General features: G+C 46.9%; 1 long non-coding RNA gene across 8 annotated transcripts in view; it reads left to right on the top strand.

The window, feature by feature from the left end:
• LOC132208381 (uncharacterized) overlaps window positions 1-19,820 on the top strand; it is a 55,074-nt gene that overhangs the window by 8,373 nt on the left and 26,881 nt on the right. For 7 of the 8 annotated variants that reach the window (XR_009444463.1, XR_009444462.1, XR_009444461.1 and 4 more), the window contains one exon: window positions 15,485-15,543. This is a non-coding gene — a long non-coding RNA (uncharacterized LOC132208381). Of the gene's footprint in view, window positions 1-15,391; window positions 15,544-19,820 lie in introns of all 8 variants that reach the window. The other variant, XR_009444465.1, reaches the window with a different exon arrangement.

The following is a 19,820-nucleotide window of genomic DNA, read 5'->3' as shown; positions in this document are numbered from 1 at the left end:
AGTTCTCTGGCACTGAGCCTGACACTGTGACAAAGAAGGGAAGGGGGCAGAATAGAAAAGTACTCGTGGTAGGGGACTCGATAGTTAGGGGAATCGACAGGAGATTTTGTGGGCAAGATCGGGATTCCCGGAAGGTATGTTGCCTCCCTGGTGCCAGGGTCCGGGACGTCTCCGATCGGGTGTATAAAGTTCTAAAAGGGGAGGGCGAACAGCCAGAAATCGTGTTACATATTGGCACAAATGATATAGCCAGAAATAGGTTTGAGGATATAAAAAGTGATTTCAGGGAGTTAGGATGGAAGCTGCAGAGCAGGACGAACAGAGTAGTGTTCTCTGGTTTACTACCGGTGCCACGAGATAGCGAGGTGAGGAACAGGGAGCGGGCGCAGCTGAACACGTGGCTTCGCAGCTGGTGTAGGAGGGAGGGCTTCAGATATGTTGATAATTGGGATGCCTTCTGGGGAAGGTGGGACCTGTACAAGAAGGACGGGTTGCATCTGAACTGGAAGGGGACCAATGTCCTGGGTGGAAGGTTTGCTCGAGTAGTTCGAGAGGGTTTAAACTAGTATGGCAGGGGGGTGGGAACCTGAGCTGTATACCAGAGGTGAGCATTGATGCAGGTGAGGCAGTAGCAAGAGGTAGACCAGCTAGTGGGAAGGATTTTCCTGGGAAGGAACCAAGGAATCGGTTAAAGTGTGTTTGCTTTAATGCAAGGAGTATCAGGAATAAAAGTGATGAACTTAGAACATGGATCAGTACCTGGTGCTATGATGTTGTGGCCATAACAGAGACATGGGTTTCTCATGGGCAGGAATGGTTGCTGGATCTTCCAGGGTTTAGAACATTTAAAAAGAATAGGGAGGGGGGAAAAAGAGGAGGGGGTGTAGCACTACTAATCAGAGAGGGTATCACAGCTACAGAAGCTTCCTTTGTCGAGGAAGATCTGCCTACTGAGTCAGTATGGGTGGAAATTAGGAACAGCAAGGGAGTAGTCACCTCGTTAGGGGTTTACTACAGGCCCCCCAATAGCAGCAGGGAGATTGAAGAAAGCATAGGTCGACAGATTTTGGAAAAGTGTGCACGCAGTAGGGTTGTTGTAATGGGTGACTTTAACTTTCCTAATATTGATTGGAACCTCCTTCGAGCAGAAGATTTGAATGGAGCTGTTTTTGTAAGGTGTGTTCAGGAGGGTTTCCTAACGCAGTACGTTGACAGGCCGACGAGGGGAGAGGCCATTCTAGACTTGGTGCTCGGAAACGAGCCGGGGCAGGTATCAGATCTTGTGGTGGGAGAGCATTTTGGTGATAGTGACCATAACTGCCTCACGTTCTAGATAGCTATGGAGAAGGAGAGGATTAGGCAAAATGGGAGGATATTTAATTGGGGAAGAGGAAACTATGATGCGATTAGACATGAGTTAGGAAGCATGGACTGGGAGCAGTTGTTCCATGGTAAGGGAACTATAGACATGTGGAGACGGTTTAAGGAACAGTTGTTGGGAGTGATGAGTAAATATGTCCCTCTGAGACAGGCAAGAAGGGGTAAGATTAAGGAACCTTGGATGACGAGAGCGGTGGAGCTTCTAGTGAAAAGGAAGAAGGTAGCTTACATAAGGTGGAGGAAGCTAGGGTCAAGTTCAGCTAGAGAGGATTACATGCAGGCAAGGAAGGAGCTCAAAAATGGTCTGAGGAGAGCCAGGAGGGGGCACGAGAAAGGCTTGGCAGAAGGAATCCGGGAAAACACAAAGGCATTTTACACTTACGTGAGGAATAAGAGAATGGTCAAAGAAAGAGTAGGGCAGATCAGGGATAGCATAGGGAACTTGTGTGTGGAGCCTGAGGAGGTAGGGGAAGCCCTAAATGAGTTTTTTGCTTCTGTCTTTACGAAAGAAACGAACTTTGTAGTGAATGAAACCTTTGAAGAGCAGGTGTGCATGCTGGAATGGATAGAGATAGACGAAGCTGATGTGCTGAAAATTTTGTCAAACATTAAGATTGACAAGTCGCCAGGCCCGGATCAGATTTGTCCTCGGCTGCTTTGGGAAGCGAGAAATGCAATTGCTTCGCCACTTGCGAAGATCTTTGCATCCTCGCTCTCCACTGGAGTCGTACCTGAGGACTGGAGAGAGGCAAATGTAATTCCTCTCTTCAAGAAAGGAAATAGGGAAATCCCCGGCAATTATAGACCGGTAAGTCTCACGTCTGTCATCTGCAAGGTGTTAGAAAGGATTCTGAGGGATAAGATTTATGACCATCTGGAAGAGCATGGCTTGATCAAATACAGTCAACACGGCTTTGTGAGGGGTAGGTCATGCCTTACAAACCTTATCGAGTTTTTTGAGGATGTGACTAGAAAAGTTGATGAGGGTCGAGCTGTGGATGTGGTGTATATGGACTTCAGTAAGGCATTTGATAAGGTTCCCCATGATAGGCTCATTCAGAAGGTCAGGAGGAATGGGATACAGGGGAACTTAGCTGCTTGGATACAGAATTGGCTGGCCAACAGAAGACAGCGAGTGGTAGTAGAAGGAAAATATTCTGCCTGGAAGTCAGTGGTGAGTGGAGTTCCACAGGGCTCTGTCCTTGGGCCTCCACTGTTTGTAATTTTTATTAGTGACTTGGACGAGGGAATTGAAGGATGGGTCAGCAAGTTTGCAGACGACACAAAGGTCGGAGGTGTCGTTGACAGTGTAGAGGGCTGTTGTAGGCTGCAGCGGGACATTGACAGGATGCAGAGATGGGCTGAGAGGTGGCAGATGGAGTTCAACCTGGATAAATGCGAGGTGATGCATTTTGGAAGGTTGAATTCGAAAGCTGAGTACAGGATTAAGGACAGGATTCTTGGCAGCGTGGAGGAACAGAGGGATCTTGGTGTGCAGATACATAGATCCCTTAAAATGGCCACCCAAGTGGACAGGGTTGTTAAGAAAGCATATGGTGTTTTGGCTTTCATTAACAGGGGGATTGAGTTTAAGAGTCGTGAGATCTTGTTGCAGCTCTATAAAACTTTGGTTAGACCGCACTTGGAATACTGCGTCCAGTTCTGGGCGCCCTATTATAGGAAAGATGTGGATGCTTTGGAGAGGGTTCAGAGGAGGTTTACCAGGATGCTGCCTGGACTGGAGGGCTTATCTTATGAAGAGAGGTTGACTGAGCTCGGTCTCTTTTCATTGGAGAAAAGGAGGAGGAGAGGAGATCTAATTGAGGTATACAAGATAATGAGAGGCATAGATAGAGTTGATAGCCAGAGGCTATTTCCCAGGGCAGAAATGGCTAGCACGAGGGGTCATAGTTTTAAGCTGGTTGGTGGAAAGTATAGAGGGGATGTCAGAGGCAGGTTCTTTCCGCAGAGAGTTGTGAGAGCATGGAATGCGTTGCCAGCAGCAGTTGTGGAAGCAAGGTCATTGGGGTCATTTAAGAGACTGCTGGACATGTATATGGTCACAGAAATTTGAGGGTGCATACATGAGGATCAATGGTCGGCACAACATTGTGGGCTGAAGGGCCTGTTCTGTGCTGTACTGTTCTATGTTCTATGTTCTATGTTCGGAAAATTGCTGTTGTAACTCCCTTGTTTAAGAAAGGATCAAGGCAAAAGATGGAAAATTACAGGCCGATTAGCTTGACCTCGGTAGTTGATTAAAATTCTTGAATCATTGTCAAGGATGAGATTTCGAAATTCCTGGAAGTGCAGGGTCAAATTAGAACAAGTCAGCATGGATTTAGTCAGGGGAGGTCGTGCCTGAAAAACCTGTTAGGATTCTTTGAAGAGGTAACAGGTATGTTAGACCAGGGAAACCCAGCAGATGTTATCTATCAAGACTTCCAACAGGCCTTTGATAAGGTGTCTCACAGGAGGCTGCTGAGCAACGTGAGGGCCCATGGTGTTCGAGGTGAGATACTGGCCTGGATTGAGGATTGGCTGTCTGACAGAAGGCAGAGAGTTGGGATTAAGGGCTCTTTTTCAGAATGGCAACCAGTGACGATTGGTGTCCCGCAGGGTTCAGTGGTGGGGCCGCTGCTGTTCACCTTATATGTTAATGATCTGGATGAAGGGACTGGGGGCATTCTGGCGAAGTTTTCCGATGATACGAAGATAGGTAGACAGGCAGGTAGTACTGAGGAGGTGGAGAGGCGGCAGTAAGATTTAGACAGTTTAGGAGAGTGCTCCAGGAAATGGCTGATGAAATTCAATGTGAGTAAATGTGAGGTTTTTCACTTTGGTAAAAAGAATACAGGCATGGAATATTTTCTAAATGGTGAGAAAATTCGTAAAACAGAAGTACAAAGGGATCTGGAATTCTTGGTCCAGGATTCTCTAAAAGTTAACTTGCAGGTAGAGTCCATGATTAAGAAAGCGAATGTAATGTTGTTGTTTATCTCAAGAGGGTTGGAATTTCGAAGCAGTGATGTGCTTCTGAGGCTTTATAAAGGTCTAGTTAGGCCCCTTTGAGAATACCGTGTCCAATGTTGGGCCCCACACCTCAGAAAGGACATACTGGCCCTGGAGCGTGTCCAGCGGAGATTCACACGGATGATCCCTGGAATGGTAGGTTTGACATACGATGAACGGCTAAGGATCCTGGGATTGTACTCATTAGAGCTGAGAAGGTTGAGGGGAGATCTAATAGAAACTTACGAGATAATGTGTGGCTTAGAAGGGGTGGACGCTAGGAAGTTGTTTCTGTTAGGCCAGGAGACTAGGACCCGTGGGCACAGCCTTAAAATTAGAGGGGGTAAATTTAAAACGGAAATGAGACGACTTTTCTGAAGACAGAGAGTGGCGGGCTTGTGAAATTCATTGCCACGGAGTGCAGTGGGGGCCGGGACGTTGGATGCCTTCAAGGCAGAGATCAACAAATTCTTGATCTCACAGGAATCAAGGGCGACGGGGAGCGTGCAGTGAAGTGGAGTTGAAATGCCCATGAGCCATGATTTAAATGGCGGAGTGGACTTGATGGGTCGAATGGCCCTACTTACACTCATATCTTATGGTCTTAAGTTAAAGGGTCGGACATGAAGCCAATCGAGGTGAGTGTAGGTGGGGAGAGGTCAGTCTGGGGAGGACAGACAGGTCAAGGGGGCGGGAAGCGGTTAGTAGGTCAGGAATGGGGGTTTGGCTTGAGCTGGGAGGAGGGGATCGGGGAGAGGAAGAGCAGATTAGGAACGTGGGGACGAGCTGGGCTGGTTTTGGGATGCAGTGGTGGGAGGGGAGATTTTGAAGCTTGTGAAGTCCACATTGATACCATTGGGCTGCAGAGTTCCCAAGCCTCAGTTAAGGAAGGACAATAAACACTGGTCAGTCATACATCAAACAAAAAAAGTTTATTTTTAAAAGAAAATAGGATGCATCTGTCAATCAAGTGGCCAAGTATTATCGAGTTTTGAGAAGATTTTTAGCTCAGGGTTGAGGTTTTGGATGTAAGATTGCTCACTGAGCTGGAAGGTTAGTTTTCAGATGATTCGTCACCATTCCAGGCAAAATCATCAGTGAGCCTCCAGTGAAGCGCTGGTGTTCGGTCCCGCTTTCTATTCAAGTGTTTAGGTTTCCTTGTGTTGGTCATGTTATTTCCTGTTCTTTTTCTCCGAGGATGGTGGATGGATTTGGAGCCAATGTGTTCTCCCTAGTATAGTTTGTGTATGGAATGAACTGCCAGAGGAGTGCCAGAGGCTATTATAATCACAGTATTTAAAAGTCACCTGCATGGACACATGAATAGGAAGGGTCTGGAGGGATATGGGCAACATGCTGGCAAATGGAACTAGTCATTTACGATATCTGGTTGGCATGGAGGAGTTGGACTGAAGGGTCTGTTTCCCTGCTGCACAACTCTACGACTCTGTCTTTGTCTCTTTGTGTCTCTCTCTCTCGCCCTCGCTCCCCCCTCCCATTTTCTCAAAAACCCACCCCTCGCCACACCCACAATCTCTGTCTCTCCATCTCTGTGTGTGCCTCACTCTGTGTCTACGTCTCTCTGTTGTCTTGTCTCTGCCACCTCGCTGTGCACTTCTGTCTCTCTTTCTTTCTCTTTCACTCTGTCTCTTGTGTGTGTGTGTGTGTGTGTGTGTGTGTGTGCGCGTGCGCGCGCGCGCTCCTCTCTGTCTCTCGTCTTGTCTCTGCCTCCCTCTGTGTGTGCTCTGCCGTTCTCTCTCCGTCTCTCCCTGTGAACTTCTCCCTCTCCCCTGCCCCCGCCCCCGGCGCTCTGTCTTTCTCTGTGTCTCTCTTCCTCTCGCCGTGTGTTTATCTATCCGTGCATCTCCACCCGCTCAGCAGGGAGCATTGAGTTTTTTTTTAAAAGTTTAAAAATCTGTTTAAACCCAACCCATCCGCAATCAGACTGCATTTCTAATTCTCTCTCTCACACACACAGTCTGTCTCTTTCTCCCTCTCAGTCAATCCCCTTCCTCTCCTGTTCCTACTCACGCCTTTCCCCCCCCCTCTGCCTCGGTGACGAGTCCGCTGTCTGGAACCCTTTTCCCGGGAGGGGACTGAGGACCCAGCTGTTCTGCATCGGGATCAGCGTACCACGATCCCGGACCCCTACAGCCTCCGGCATGACCACTGGGCGAGGAGCAGGCATCCAGGCTGCTGGAAAGCTCGCTGCTCAGTGGCTCGGCCCTGCGCCGCCTTGGCCGGGAGCGGGGATCCGAGCTGGGAGAAGGCCTCTTCGCCCGGCTCCTGGGCACAGCTACCTGCCTGAACACTAAAATGTGTGGCTGGATGAACACAGCAGGCCAAGATCTTGGATTCTCCAGCATCTGCAGTTCCCACTATCTCTGGTACCTGCCTGAACAGCTGCCTGGCACCGAACCCACCCTCTCTCCTCCCCTCCTCTCTCCCTGCCCCCTCCTCCCTTCCCTACCCGCCCCTCCTCCTTCCCCCCCAACCCCCTCCTCCTACCCCCCTGCCCCGTCCTCCTGCTCCCTCCCTCCATTCATCCATTCCTTCCTCCTGTCAGTCCTCGCTCCCTCCCTCCAGCCATCCATTCCTCCCTCGCTCGGTCCCTCCAGCCATCCATTTGTCCCTCGCTCCAGCCGTCGCACCCTCCCTCCCTCACTCCAGTCAGTCAAAACAACAAAGAAAATTACAGCACAGGAACAGGCTCTTCAGCCCTCCAAGCCTGCGCCGACCAAGATCCTCTGTCTGACCAGTCACCTATTTTCTCACGGTCTGTGTCCATTTGCTCCCTGCCCGTCCGTGTACCTGTCCAAATATATCTTAAAAGATGCTAGTGTGTCTGCGTCGCCCACCTCTGCTGGCAGGTGCCCACCAACCTCTGTGTAAAGAACTTGCCATGCATATCTCCCCTAAATTTTCCTCCTCTCGTCCACGTCCTTTTGGTAATGGACACAGTACTCTAAATGTGGCCGAACCACAGTCCTATACAACTGCAACATGACCTGCCAACTCTTGTACTCAATACCCTGTCCAATGAAGGAAAGCATGCCATATGCCGCCTTGACCACCCTATTGACCTGCATTGTCACTTTCAGGGAACAATGGACCTGAACACCCAGATCTCTCTGTTCATCAATTTCCCCCAAAACTTTTCCATTTACTGTTTCGTTTGCCCTTGAATTTGATCTTCCAAAATGCATCACCTCGCATTTGCCTGGATTGAACTCCATCTGCCATTTATCTGCCCAACTCTCCAGTCTATCTCTGTTCTGTTGTAATCTCTGATAGTCCCCTTCACTGTCTGCTTCTCCATTCCTCCCTTGTAGTGCAATTAGGCAAGACTTAGGAGGCATAGAATGGGTTAGCAAAATGCAGGGGATGGGGACAATTGAATTGTGGAGCTGGTTTAAGGAACAGATATTGCGTGTCCTTGAGAGGTACGTCCCTGTCAGGCAGGGAGGAAGCGATCAGCTAAGGGAACCGTGGTTTACTAAAAAAATTGTATCTCTTGTTCAGCAGAAGAGGGAGGCTGATGTGACGATGAGACCAGTTGGTTCAGATGAGGTGATGGAGAGCTACAGATTAGCTAGGGAGGATTTAAAGAGAGAGTTAAGAAGAGCAAGGAGGGTACATGAGCAGACATTGGCAGGTAAATAAAGGAGAGCCCTAAAGCTCTCTATAGGTATGTGAGGAATAAGAGGATGACTGGGCTAGGCAAAGGGCCAGTCAAAGACAGAAGTGGGAAGTTGTGTGTGGACGCTGTGGAGATTGGAGAGGTGCTAAATGAATACTTCTCATCTGTTTTCACTGAGCGACAGGAGAATATTGCAGAGGAGGTGACTGAGTTAGAGGCTACTAGAATTGCAAAGGTTACGGTTAGTAAGGAGGAAGTGTTATCAATTCGACAACGTGTGAAGGTAGATAAAACCCCTGGGCCTGATGGGATTTTTCCGAGGATTGTCTGGGAAGCTAGGGAGGAGGTGGTGGAGCCTTTGGCCTTGATCTTGGAGTCCTCATTGTCTACAGGTTTAGTACCAGAGGACTGGAGAAGTGCAAATGTTGTGCCCTTGTTCAAGAGGGGCAGTAAGAATGACCCAGGCAATTAAAGACCTGTGAGCCTTGCGTCTGTTGTAGGAAAAATTTTGGAAAGGATTATAAGAGATAGGATTTATAATCATCTAGAAAGCAACAATGTGATTGGAGATAGTCAACATGGATTTGTCAAGGGCAGGTCGTGTCTCACAAACTTCATTGGTCACCTTCTCAAAAAACTCAATCATGTGGATGAGAGTCGGGCAGTTGGCGTGGTGTACATGGACTTCAGTAAAGCCTTTGATAAGTTTCCCCATGGTAGGCTATTGGAGAAAATACAGAGGCACGGGATTGAGGGAGATTTAGCCATTTGGATTAGAAACTAGCTTTCACTAAGAAGGCAATGAGTGGTGGTTGATGGAAAATATTCAGCCTGGAGTCTGATTACTCGTGGTGTGTCTCAAGGATCTGTTTTGAGACTACTGCTGTTGTCATTTTTATAAATGACTTGGATGCAGGCATTGGTGGATGGGTTAGTAAGTTTGCAGATGACACTAAAGACAATGGAGTGGTGGACATTGTGGAGGAATGTTGCAGGTTGCAGGGAGACTTGGATAAACTGCAAAATTGGGCCGAAAGGTGGCAAATGGAGATTAATACGGATAAATGTGAGGTGATTCACTTTGGGAGGAATAATAGGAAGGCAGGACACCGGGTCAACAGAAAGATTCTTGGTAGTGGAGATGAACAGAGGGATCTTGGTGTCCATGTACATAGGTTCCTGAAAACTGCCCCCCAGGTTGATAGTGCTGTTCAGAAGTCTGATGGTGTTTTAGGTTGCATTGGTAGAGGGATTGAGTTGCGGAGACGTGATGTCATTCTGCAACTCTACAAAACGCTAGTGCGGCCTCGCTTTGAATATTGCATGGTCGCTCCATTACAGGAAGGATGTGGAATCGTTGCAACAGGTGCAGAGGAGATTTACCAGGATGTTGCCTGGTCTGGAGCGAAGGTCTTATGAAGAAAGGCTGAGGAACTTGGGTGTGTTCTCATTGGAGAGAAGGAGGCTGAGAGGGGATTTAGTAGAGACATACAAGATGGTCAGTGGATTAGATAGGGTGCACAGTGAGAGTCTTTTTCCGAGGATGATGACTTCAGCTGGTACAAGGGGGCACAGCTACACATTGAGGGGTGATGGATTTAAGACAGATGTCAGAGGCAAGTTCTTTCCTCAGAGAGTGGTACGGGGGTGGAATGCTCTGCCTGCCAATGTAGTTAACTCAGCCACATGAAGGGCATTTAAACAGCCCTTGGATAAGCATATGGATGCTGATGGGATAGTGTAGGGGAATGGGCTTAGATTAGTTCACAGGTCAGCGCAACATGGATGGCCAAAGGGCCTGTTCTGCGCTGTGTTGTTCCATGTACTATTACAGTTCACAGATCACATTTAACACTAAAATGAGTGGTAGAGTAAAGAGGATAATGAAAATCTGCAGATGGACACAAAGTTTAAATGAATGGACAAGGGTCTTGCAGATGGAGTGCAATGATGGTAAATGTGAGGCTGTCCATTTTGGTAGCAATTAGGGCAAAATGGAGTATTACTTAAATGGTGAAAAATTGTAGCATGCTGCTATGCAGAGGGAGCTGGGCAACCTTGTGTATGAATCACAGAACGTTTGCAGATGCAGCTGGTAATTGAGGCAACAAATGGAATAGTGTCCCTTATAGTTCGAGTGATGCAGTTTAAAAATCGGGAGGGGATGCTCCAGTTGTATAGGGTGCTGGTAAAGCTTGATGTAGAGTAGTTTGTACAGTTTTAGTCTCCTCACTTTAAAAAGGATGTGCTGGCACTGGAGGGGGTGCAAAGGAGCTTCACAAGAATGATTCCAGAATTGAAAATGTTGCTGTATGGGGAGAGATTGAGGAGACTAGGATTGCACTCACTGAAACTTCGAAGAATGAGGGGTGTTCTAATAGCAACTTTTAAAATGATGAAAGAAATAGATAGGAAAGAAACACGGAAGTTGTTTCCACTGATGGGTGAAATTACAACTGGGGGGCACAGCCTCAAAATAAGGGTGAACAGATTTAAGACTGAGTTGAGGATGAGCTGCTTCATCCAAAGGGTTGTGAATCTGTGGAATTCTCTGCTCAGTGAAACAGTTGAGGTTCCCTGATTGAATGTTTTAAAGGCCAAGACAGGTAGATCTTTGAACAGGAAAGGAATTGAGGGTTATGGTGAATGGCGGCTAAGTGGAGCTGAGTCCACACAAAGATCAGCCATGACCTTATTGAATGGCAGAGTGAGCTGAAAGAGACAGATGACCTACTCCTGCTTTATTTCTTATGTCCGTATGTCCTTAGATTGCCATCCTTGTCATTCCTCCTTCCCTGGAATAGGCCAGTTCTGAATGCTGATCAGTAGGTCTTTCAATAACTCCCGCGTATCAAATGTCGACTTGTTCAATAAAAGCTCCTCCCAATGAATACTGCTCAGCTCCTACCTAATACTCCTTCCCCCAATTTAGTAGCTTCCCACAAGTTCCTGATTGTTCATAGCTATTTTAAAATGTAAGGAGAGGCGATCACCCCGTTTGAAGAAGCTCCTGGTTCAGTGTTTTTCCCCATGTGGGAGTCAGCTACAGGTTTTCTTGTTCCAAGATTGGGGAGGAAATAGCCCAGTGGTGGTATTGCTGGACTGTTAATTCAGAGACTGAGATAACATTCTGGGGACCTGTGTTCAAATCACAGCACAGCAGATGGTGGAATTTGAATTGAACATAAAAGAAAATCATGAATGAAGAATTTAATGATGACCATGAAATCATTGCCAAATGTCAGAAAAACCCAACTGCTTCACTGATGCCCTTTAGGAAAGCAAACTGCCATCCTTACGTGGTCTGGCCTACTTGTGACTGCAGACCCACAGCCATATGATTGACTCTGAACTGTCCCCTGGGCAACGAGGGATGGACAATAAACACTGCGTAGCTAGTGATGTCCTCCTCCCATTAACAAATAAATAAAATTGGATTCTACATCTTCTGATTGAAGATTGTTTCTTATTCTCACAGTAATTTCATCGCTTACAGTCAGTTTCCCTCCTGCCTGTCTTTTTTGAATGTCACGTAGCCCTGCACATTTACCTCCAGTGTTGATCTCCTTAGAACCATGTCTTTGTAATAGCTCTCAAATCATGCCCGTCAACCTGTATGTGTGCTCTTAATTTGTTGATTTTGTTCTGAATACAATGAGCACGCAAGCAAAGAGCCATTAATTTTGCTTTATAACTTTATTTGACCTCTTGACATTATTTACAGCTGTTTTCTGTTTCTACATGCTGTCTTTTCCAGTCCCATGCTGAGTATTGTTATCCCAATAGTTCTTTAATGTCAGTGTGTGTGTATTCCTGGGCGAATACGCTCATGTGGTCTACGGAGTTGTGGAGGTCGCAGTTCTAGGACAGCCATTTCATAGGCCTACGCTGCAGGTTAGAAGAAAAGACAATCTTTTGCTCTGAGCTCTGCAAACCAGGGCGATGTCAAAAAGGAAACAAGGTCAAAAGAATTTCAACAAGAATCTCAAAATTAACTGCTGAATTCATATCAGCATTACAGGGATCGCCCAACTTAGTGGCCACAACATCCCACTTTCTATTCTTCACAAACAATCCAAATTCTGAACTATCCGTATCCCTCTTAACTTTTATGTTTTTTGAGCTAATTTCTTGTGTCTAACTTGTGCATATTTGTGGTGCCTTATGACTTCTTGCGTTTAGCAATTGATAAACTCACTCTCTCTTGAATTGAGTAAAACCTAGGTTTATAGGATCCCCAGTGTGGAAACAGGCCATTCAGTTCCACAAGTCCACAGCAACCCTACAAAGAGCATCCCACCCAGACCCATCCCCATTCCCTACTCTATCCCTGTCAGCCTGCATTTCCAATGGCGAATATACCTAACCTACACGTATGTGGGCAATGTGGGTAATTCAGCATTCCCAATCCGCCTAACCTACATGTTTCTGGACTGGTCAAAACAATGATTCGATATGAATTAGTTAGAATGCAGCTGTTGACTGTCATCTTCCATCCCTGTGTTGGAGCGAGATTTAACATTCAAGATCAAAAATGAAACACTTGAACAAGATAGTTCAAATTGCGGTTGTTGACTTGCTCGCCGAGTTGGCTTGTTTTCATTCAGACGTTTCGTCACCATGATCAATGACATCATCACTAGAGCCTCCAACAAAACAATGTTACTCTACTCTGTCTGGAATTTATACTGTCCGGTCTGTTACCATGAGTACTGTCACTTCCGGTTTTGATCTATATGGGTTTGTATGTGGGGGCCCAATTGTATCTGCTTGTTGGTTGCATTATGGGTGGAGAATCACGCCTCTCATACAAAACTGGGACATGGTAACCATAGTAGCCCAAGCCAAGCATAGACATGCAGAGGAATCCTAGAGGCATGGTTCTCAACCCATTCTCCAGCCTCACATTCTTGGTCTCTTCTATTTGAATATGATCACTCAACCATATCCTTTATGACAAACAACAGAGTCTTACATCACAAAATCTTCAGACAGGACTGTCCAGACAGATCCACTTGAACTCATGATATCATCTTTTGCTGGAGGGTTTCCGAAATGTCTACATTCTTCCTCACCTGAGCATCCTTGCGTTCGTGGTTGACAGAGATCTCAGCCATGTCCAACCCATGTCCTACACTTTGGCCTCACCCCTGATGAGGTTCCCTGGTCCTCAATGACCAACCCATCAATATCCACATCGAGAAGAACATCAGCCACGATTTCTAACAAGATCCCACCACCAGGCATATATTCCCCTCCCCTCTCTTGTCAGCCTTCCGCAGGGACCATTCCATCGGGACACCTCGATCCACTCCTTATCCATTCCCAACAGCTCCCCATAACCCAACAGCACTTTCCATGCCACCACAGAAGGCATAACATCTGCCCATTTACTTCCTCCCGCTTCACTATCCAAGGCTTCCAGGGGAAGCAGCGATTTACCCACACTTCACTCAATCTAGTCTACTGTATTCACTGCTCTCAATATGGTCTCCCTCTGCATTGGGGAGACGAAACACAGACTGACCAACCGCTTGGCAGAACACCTTTTTTCTGGCCGTAAGAATGGCCCCAGGTTTCCAATTGCCTGTCACTTGAGCGCCCCATCATGATCCCTGTCCAAAATCTCTGTCTCAGGCTTGCTGCAGTGCTCCAGTGAGTGCAAGCTAACACCTCCGCTCGGTTCGCAGTAAACAGCAGCACCTCACAGTCGCGAACGGTTTTAGCTCCCCCTCCCATTCCTTAGACGACATGCCCATCATGGGCCTCCTGCAGTGCCACAATGATGCCACCCGAAGGGTGCAGGAACAGCAACTCATATTCCACTTGGGAACGCTGCAGCCCAATGGTATCGATGTGAACTTCACAAGCTTCAAAATCTCCCCTCCCGCCACTGCATCCCAAAACGAGCCCAGCTTGTCCCGCCTCCCTAACCTGTTCTTCCTCTCACCTATCCTCTCCTCCCACCTCACGCTGCACCTCCATTTCACACCAACTGACCTCATCCCGTCTCCTTGACCTGTCTGTCCTCCCTGGACTGACCTATCCTCTCCCGACCTTCCCACCCATACTCTCCTCTCCACCTATCTTCTTTTCTCTCCATCTTCGGTCCACCTCCCCCTCTCTCGCTATTTATTTCAGAACTCTCTCCCCCTCCCCCTTTTCTGATGAAAGGTCTCGGCCCAACATGTCAGCTTTTGTGCTCCTGAGATGCTGATTGGCCTGCTGTGTTCATCCAGCTTCACACTTTGTTATCTTGGATTCTCCAGCATCTGCAGTTCCCTTTGTCTCTGAATAAAGGAGAAGGTAGGTGAAGAGGAGACAGACAGGTTAAAGAGGCGGCGGATAGAGCCAGTAAAGATGAGTGTATGTGGGCAGTTAGGGAGGGGATCGGTCAGTCCAGGGAGGACGACCAGGCCAAGGGGGTGGAGCTGAGGCTGGTAGGTAGGAGATGGGGGTAGGGCTTGAGGTGGGAGAGTGGATAGGTGGGAGGAATGACAGGTTAGGGAGGTGGGGATGAGCTGCGCTGGTTTTGGGATGTAGGTGGGGAGGGGAAATTTTGAAGCTTGTGAAGTCCACACTGGTACAATTAGGCTGCAGGGTTCCCAAGCAAAATAAGTGGTACTGTTCCTGCAACCTTTGAGTGGCATTGTTGTGGCACTGCAGGAGGCCCAGGATGGGCAGATGGAATTATGGTGTTGAAGGTGGAGATGTGCTCAATAAGTAGGAGCTTGACGTAGATGCCCTTGTTATCTGGACGTTCCAGAGATGTGTGTAAAGCCAAGGAGAGGGCATCTGCCATGGATCTGCTGCATCAGTAGGTGAATTGCAGTGGATCAAGGTAATGTGGGAGGCTGGAGTTGATGTGGCCCATGACCAACCTCTCAAAGCACTTCATAGTCATAAATATGGATGTCAGAGCCACTGGGCAGTAGTCATTGAGGCTTTTGAAAAAAATTGCTGACATTCAGTGCGGGGATCTTAAAGCATTAGCACGAACATCAGAAAATTGGAGAAGCCTCGAGCATATGAGCACAGGTAGCTGAGGGTAGGGAGGGCGTGAATTACAGAAATCAAAGAGGGCAAGATACAGAGAGAGAGAGAGAGACAGAGATCATAGTGAACAAATGATTGGCCTGGTAGGCAGTGGAAAATACATGATTTTCCATGGAACATGCAGATATCTTCGAAAAACAGGACATTGAGTTTTGGAAATTAGTGTTATAGTTGATTTGGAGTGAACCAAGTTACTGTTCAGTTTGGTTGTGGCTTTTGATGAAGGGATGGTCCAACTGAGATTGAAATTGGAGGAAGATTTCAGGATTTTTTCATGTTCTTGTCTTTCTGTTATGCCCCGAGGTAAAAAGCATTGGAGATGCTGTTAATTTTTTGCACGGCGAGCTGCAGAATATTAACCAGTCTCACACCATTGCCATCACCTTGCCCTTGCAGATGCGGATAAAGTTCTCCAAGCTGACAGAAATTGAAAGCACTCGCATCCTGTGACGATGGTAAGTTTACTTTCTTAAAAAAAAATGCTTGCAGCTTAATTGGCATAATAAAGAGCACAGGGGCTCTGGTTAACACTGCTGCCTCATGGCACCAACAACTTGGGTTCAATTCCGCCCTTAGGTCACTGTCTGTGTGGAGTTTGCACATTGTCCATGTGTCTGCATGGGTTTTCTCCGGGTGCTCGAGTTTCCTCCCACGGTGAAAAGATGTGCAAGTTAGGTGGATTGGCCATGCTAAATTTCCCAAGGTGTTCAGTGATGTGTAGGTTAGGTGAGTTATAGGTGGATGGGTCTGGGTGGGAAGCTTTGAGGGGCAGTGTGGACGTGTTGGGCTGACGGACCTGTTTCCACACTGTAAGGATTCCCTGAATCATGATTCTATCATTTTACTGAGCGCAAAGGTACAATATTAGCCGGTCATATTTGTCTCACCTCTTTACACATTGACAAGAAAGCTTTAATTTCAGTTTCTATGCATTTGCAACGTGTCTGCTGTCTCTAACCAGGCTGACTATATCTCCTTCTCTAATGCGCATCTCCTGTCCCCTAACACCAAGAGGTGACACTTGCTTTTCGTTTCGTACAATCAGTAAAACAATAGCCTCCATATTACAGCCAGCGGCTTCTCTTAATGCTCACACACGGTTCTTTTTTTCCTCCAGGTATTGACCACTCATCATTTCTTATTCCTCATCTCATCTCTCTCTCATGCTCTCTCTCTCTCTCATGCTCTCTCTCTCTCTCATGCTCTCTCTCTCTCTCATGCTCTCCCTCTCTCTCATGCTCTCCCTCTCTCCCTCTCTCCCTCTCTCCCTCTCTCCCTCTCTCCCTCTCTCCCTCTCTCCCTCTCTCCCTCTCTCCCTCTCTCCCTCTCTCCCTCTCTCCCTCCCTCTCTCCCTGTCATTATCTCTCCTCTCCCTGTTATCCCCCATCACTTGACTCACAGGCACAAACAGAAGAATGGAAGGCTGGTTTGCATAATGGACTATGCTGTGTTCACGACTCTGTAGTTTCTTATGACCTGAGGATGAGCTGTTGCCAAACCATGCCGTGATAGGTTGCTTTCTATGGTACATCAATAATTGTTGTCCTTGTGGACACACTGAATTGCCTTAGCCTCTTGGGGAAATAGAGACATTGGTGTGCTTTTTTGCCCATTGTGACGATCTGGGTGGACCAGGAGAGATCGTTGGTGATCAACACTCTCAACTATCTCCACCTCAGCAACATCTCTCTCACTGTCTGATGCAGGCGTGCTCACACTCACATTCTGTCGCCCATTCTGTCTGTCTGTCTGTCTCTCTCTCCCTCATTGCCCATCTCTCTCGCTCTGTCTGTCGCGCGCTCGCTCTCTCCAATTCTGCCTGGAAGAAGAAAGGCAAGAGCCATAATAAATAGGGATTGTTCAGCTAGAGGAACCATGCTGTGATATGCATCCAGATAGGATGCTTTCTCTGGTACATCAATGAAAGTTGTCCTTGTGGACACACCAAACTGCCTTAGCCCCCTGGCAAGTAGAGACAAATGGTGTGCTTTTTTGCTCATTGCAACGATCTGGGTGGACCAGATTTTTCACAGTCGTACCTGTGACTCCATTGTGGCATATTAACCAGGTCAACAATGTCATTAAGGGGATCCTGAAGGAGGAGGACCGTAAGACACAGCTCGATGTACACATTGGTAAGATGAGTGATTTGGTTTGGGGTAACGCTTGCACCAAGCGTTCTGAGAGCTAGGCAGTGGATTAAATAGCAGGACCTGTAAAGTTGTAATCTCTGGATTATTCCTGGTGCCACATGCTGAGAAGGCAAGAAAAAGGGGAAGAAAACAGATGAATGCTTGGCTCAAGTGTTTGTGTTGGGGGAGGGATTTAGACTCCTGGATCTGAAGGAGAATTTGTGAGGATGGTATGTCCTCTACAAGTGGGCTGGTCTGCAGCTGAAGCAGAAAGGAACCAAAATCCTTGCACAAGGGTTTGCTAATGTTGTGAGGAATTTAAGCTATCGGCCTTGCAAGCAGTGGGCAGTTGAAGAGCAGGGAATTCACTGAGGGGTGAGAAGCTAATAAAATAATAATTATATTCTGGGATTTCAACTGCACAACATTAATTGAGATTAGATAAAAGTTTGACTTGGGAAATAATTCTTTAAATACATTTGATAGATTATTTTACATGAACATGGAGATGAGCTTGTAAGGGACAGTGCAATGCTGGACCTATTTCTGGGACACAAAGCCAGTGTTCCTTTGGCCCTCGATGTTGCGCCGACCTGTGAACTAATCTTAACCCATCCCCCAACACTATCCCATCATCATCCATATGCTTATCCAAGGACTGTTTAAATGCCCCCAATGTGGCTGAGTGAACTACATCAGCAGGCAGGGCGATCCTTACCGCTCTCTGACTAAAGAACCTGCCTTTGACATCTATCTCAAATCTATTATCCCTCAATGCGTAGCTCTGCCCCCTCAGACAAGCTGATGCCATCATCCTCAGAAAAAGGCTCTCACTGTCCACACTATCTAGTCCACTGATCATCTTGTATGTCTCTATTAAATCCCCTCTGAACCTCCTTCTCTCCAATGAGAACAGACCTAAGACCCTCAGCCTTTCTTCCTCACGGTTCTTCACGGTTACAAATGTTAGTGCTGGAGAATGACATGTATAATGCGCACAATATGAACATCATCCAGTTAATGTCAAGGAATAAACGGCCAGATGTTGAATAAAATTTTGTGACCGTCAATCTCGTAGAGTCATACAGCATAGAAACACCATATCTATGCCTACCAACAAACACCAAACTGCACTAATCTCATTTATCTACACTTGGTCCAGAGCCTACTTTGACCTAGCATTTTAAATGCTCATCCCAGATGCTTTTTAAATGTTGAGAATACCTGCCTCTACTGCCCTCTCAGGCAGCGTGCTCCATACGTCTACCAGTTTTGACATGAAAAAGCTTTTCCTCAGACTTCCTCACCTTAAACTTGTGCCATCTGGTTTCATCCTCACCTTAACCTTGTGCCATCTGGTCTTAGACACATGTGCCCTGGGGAAAGGATTCTCACAATGTATTCTGCCTGTGCCTGTCATAATTTTCTATGCCTCAATCAGATCAGAGGAATTGAGTATAAGAGCAAAGTGGTCCTTCTGCAGCTGTACAGGGCCCTGGTGAGACCACACCTGGAATACTGTGTGCAGTTTTAGTCTCCCAATTTGAGGAATGACATTCTTGCTATTGAGGGAGTGCAGCGTAGGTTCACAAGGTCAATTCCCGGAATGGCGGGACTATCATATGTTGAAAGATTGGAGCGACTGGGCTTGTGTCCTCTCGAGTTTAGAAGGATGAGAGGGGATCTGATTTAGACGGATAGGATTATGAATGGATTGGACACTGTGGAGGCAGGAAGCATTTTTCTGCTGATGGGTGAGTCCAAGAGGGAGAGAGAAAACAGGAAATTGTAGACCGGTTAGACTGATGTCAGTAGTGGGAACGATGCTGGAGTGAATTATAAAAGATGAAATTACAACTCATTTGGATAGCCGTGACAGGATAGGTCAGAGTCAGCATGGATTTACAAAGGGGAAATTGTGCTTGACGAATCTTCTGGAATTTTTTGAGTATGTAACTATGAATATAGACAAGGGAGAACCAGTGGATGTAGTGAACCTGGACTTTAAGAAAGCCTTTGATAAAGTCCCACATTGGAGACTAGTGAGCAAAGTCAGGGCACATGTTATTGGGGGCAAAATACTGACTTGGATTATAAATTGGCTGGCTGACAGGAAACAAAGAGTCGTGATGAACGGGTCCCTTTCGGAATGGCAGGCAGTGGCCAGTGGGGTACCACAAGGTTCGGTGCTGGGACCACAGCTGTTTACAATATCCATTAATGATAGAGATGAAGGCATTAAAAGTAATCTTAGCAAATTTTCCAATGACACAAAGCTGGGTGGCAGTGTGAAATGTGAGGAGGATGTTATGAGAATACAGGATGACTTGGATTGGCTTGGTGAGTGGACGGATGGCTGACAGATGCAGTTTAATGTTAATAAATGTGTGGTTATCCACTTTTTTGGTAGCAAGAACAGGAAGGCAGATTACTATCTCAATGGAGTCAAGTTGGTAAAGGGGAAGTACAATGTGATCTTGGTGTTCTTGTACATTAGTCAATGAAAGCAAGCATGCAGGTACAGCAGACAGTGAAGAAAGCCAATGGCATGCTGGCCTTCATAACAAGAGGAATTGAGTATAGGAGCAAAGACGTCCTTC

Source organism: Stegostoma tigrinum, unplaced genomic scaffold (genome assembly GCF_030684315.1).
Source record: "Stegostoma tigrinum isolate sSteTig4 unplaced genomic scaffold, sSteTig4.hap1 scaffold_375, whole genome shotgun sequence".
In the NCBI taxonomy this organism is placed as follows: Eukaryota; Metazoa; Chordata; class Chondrichthyes; order Orectolobiformes; family Stegostomatidae; genus Stegostoma; species Stegostoma tigrinum.
The sequence above is the reverse complement of the archived record's forward strand: the minus strand, read 5'-3'. Positions and strand labels throughout refer to the sequence as shown.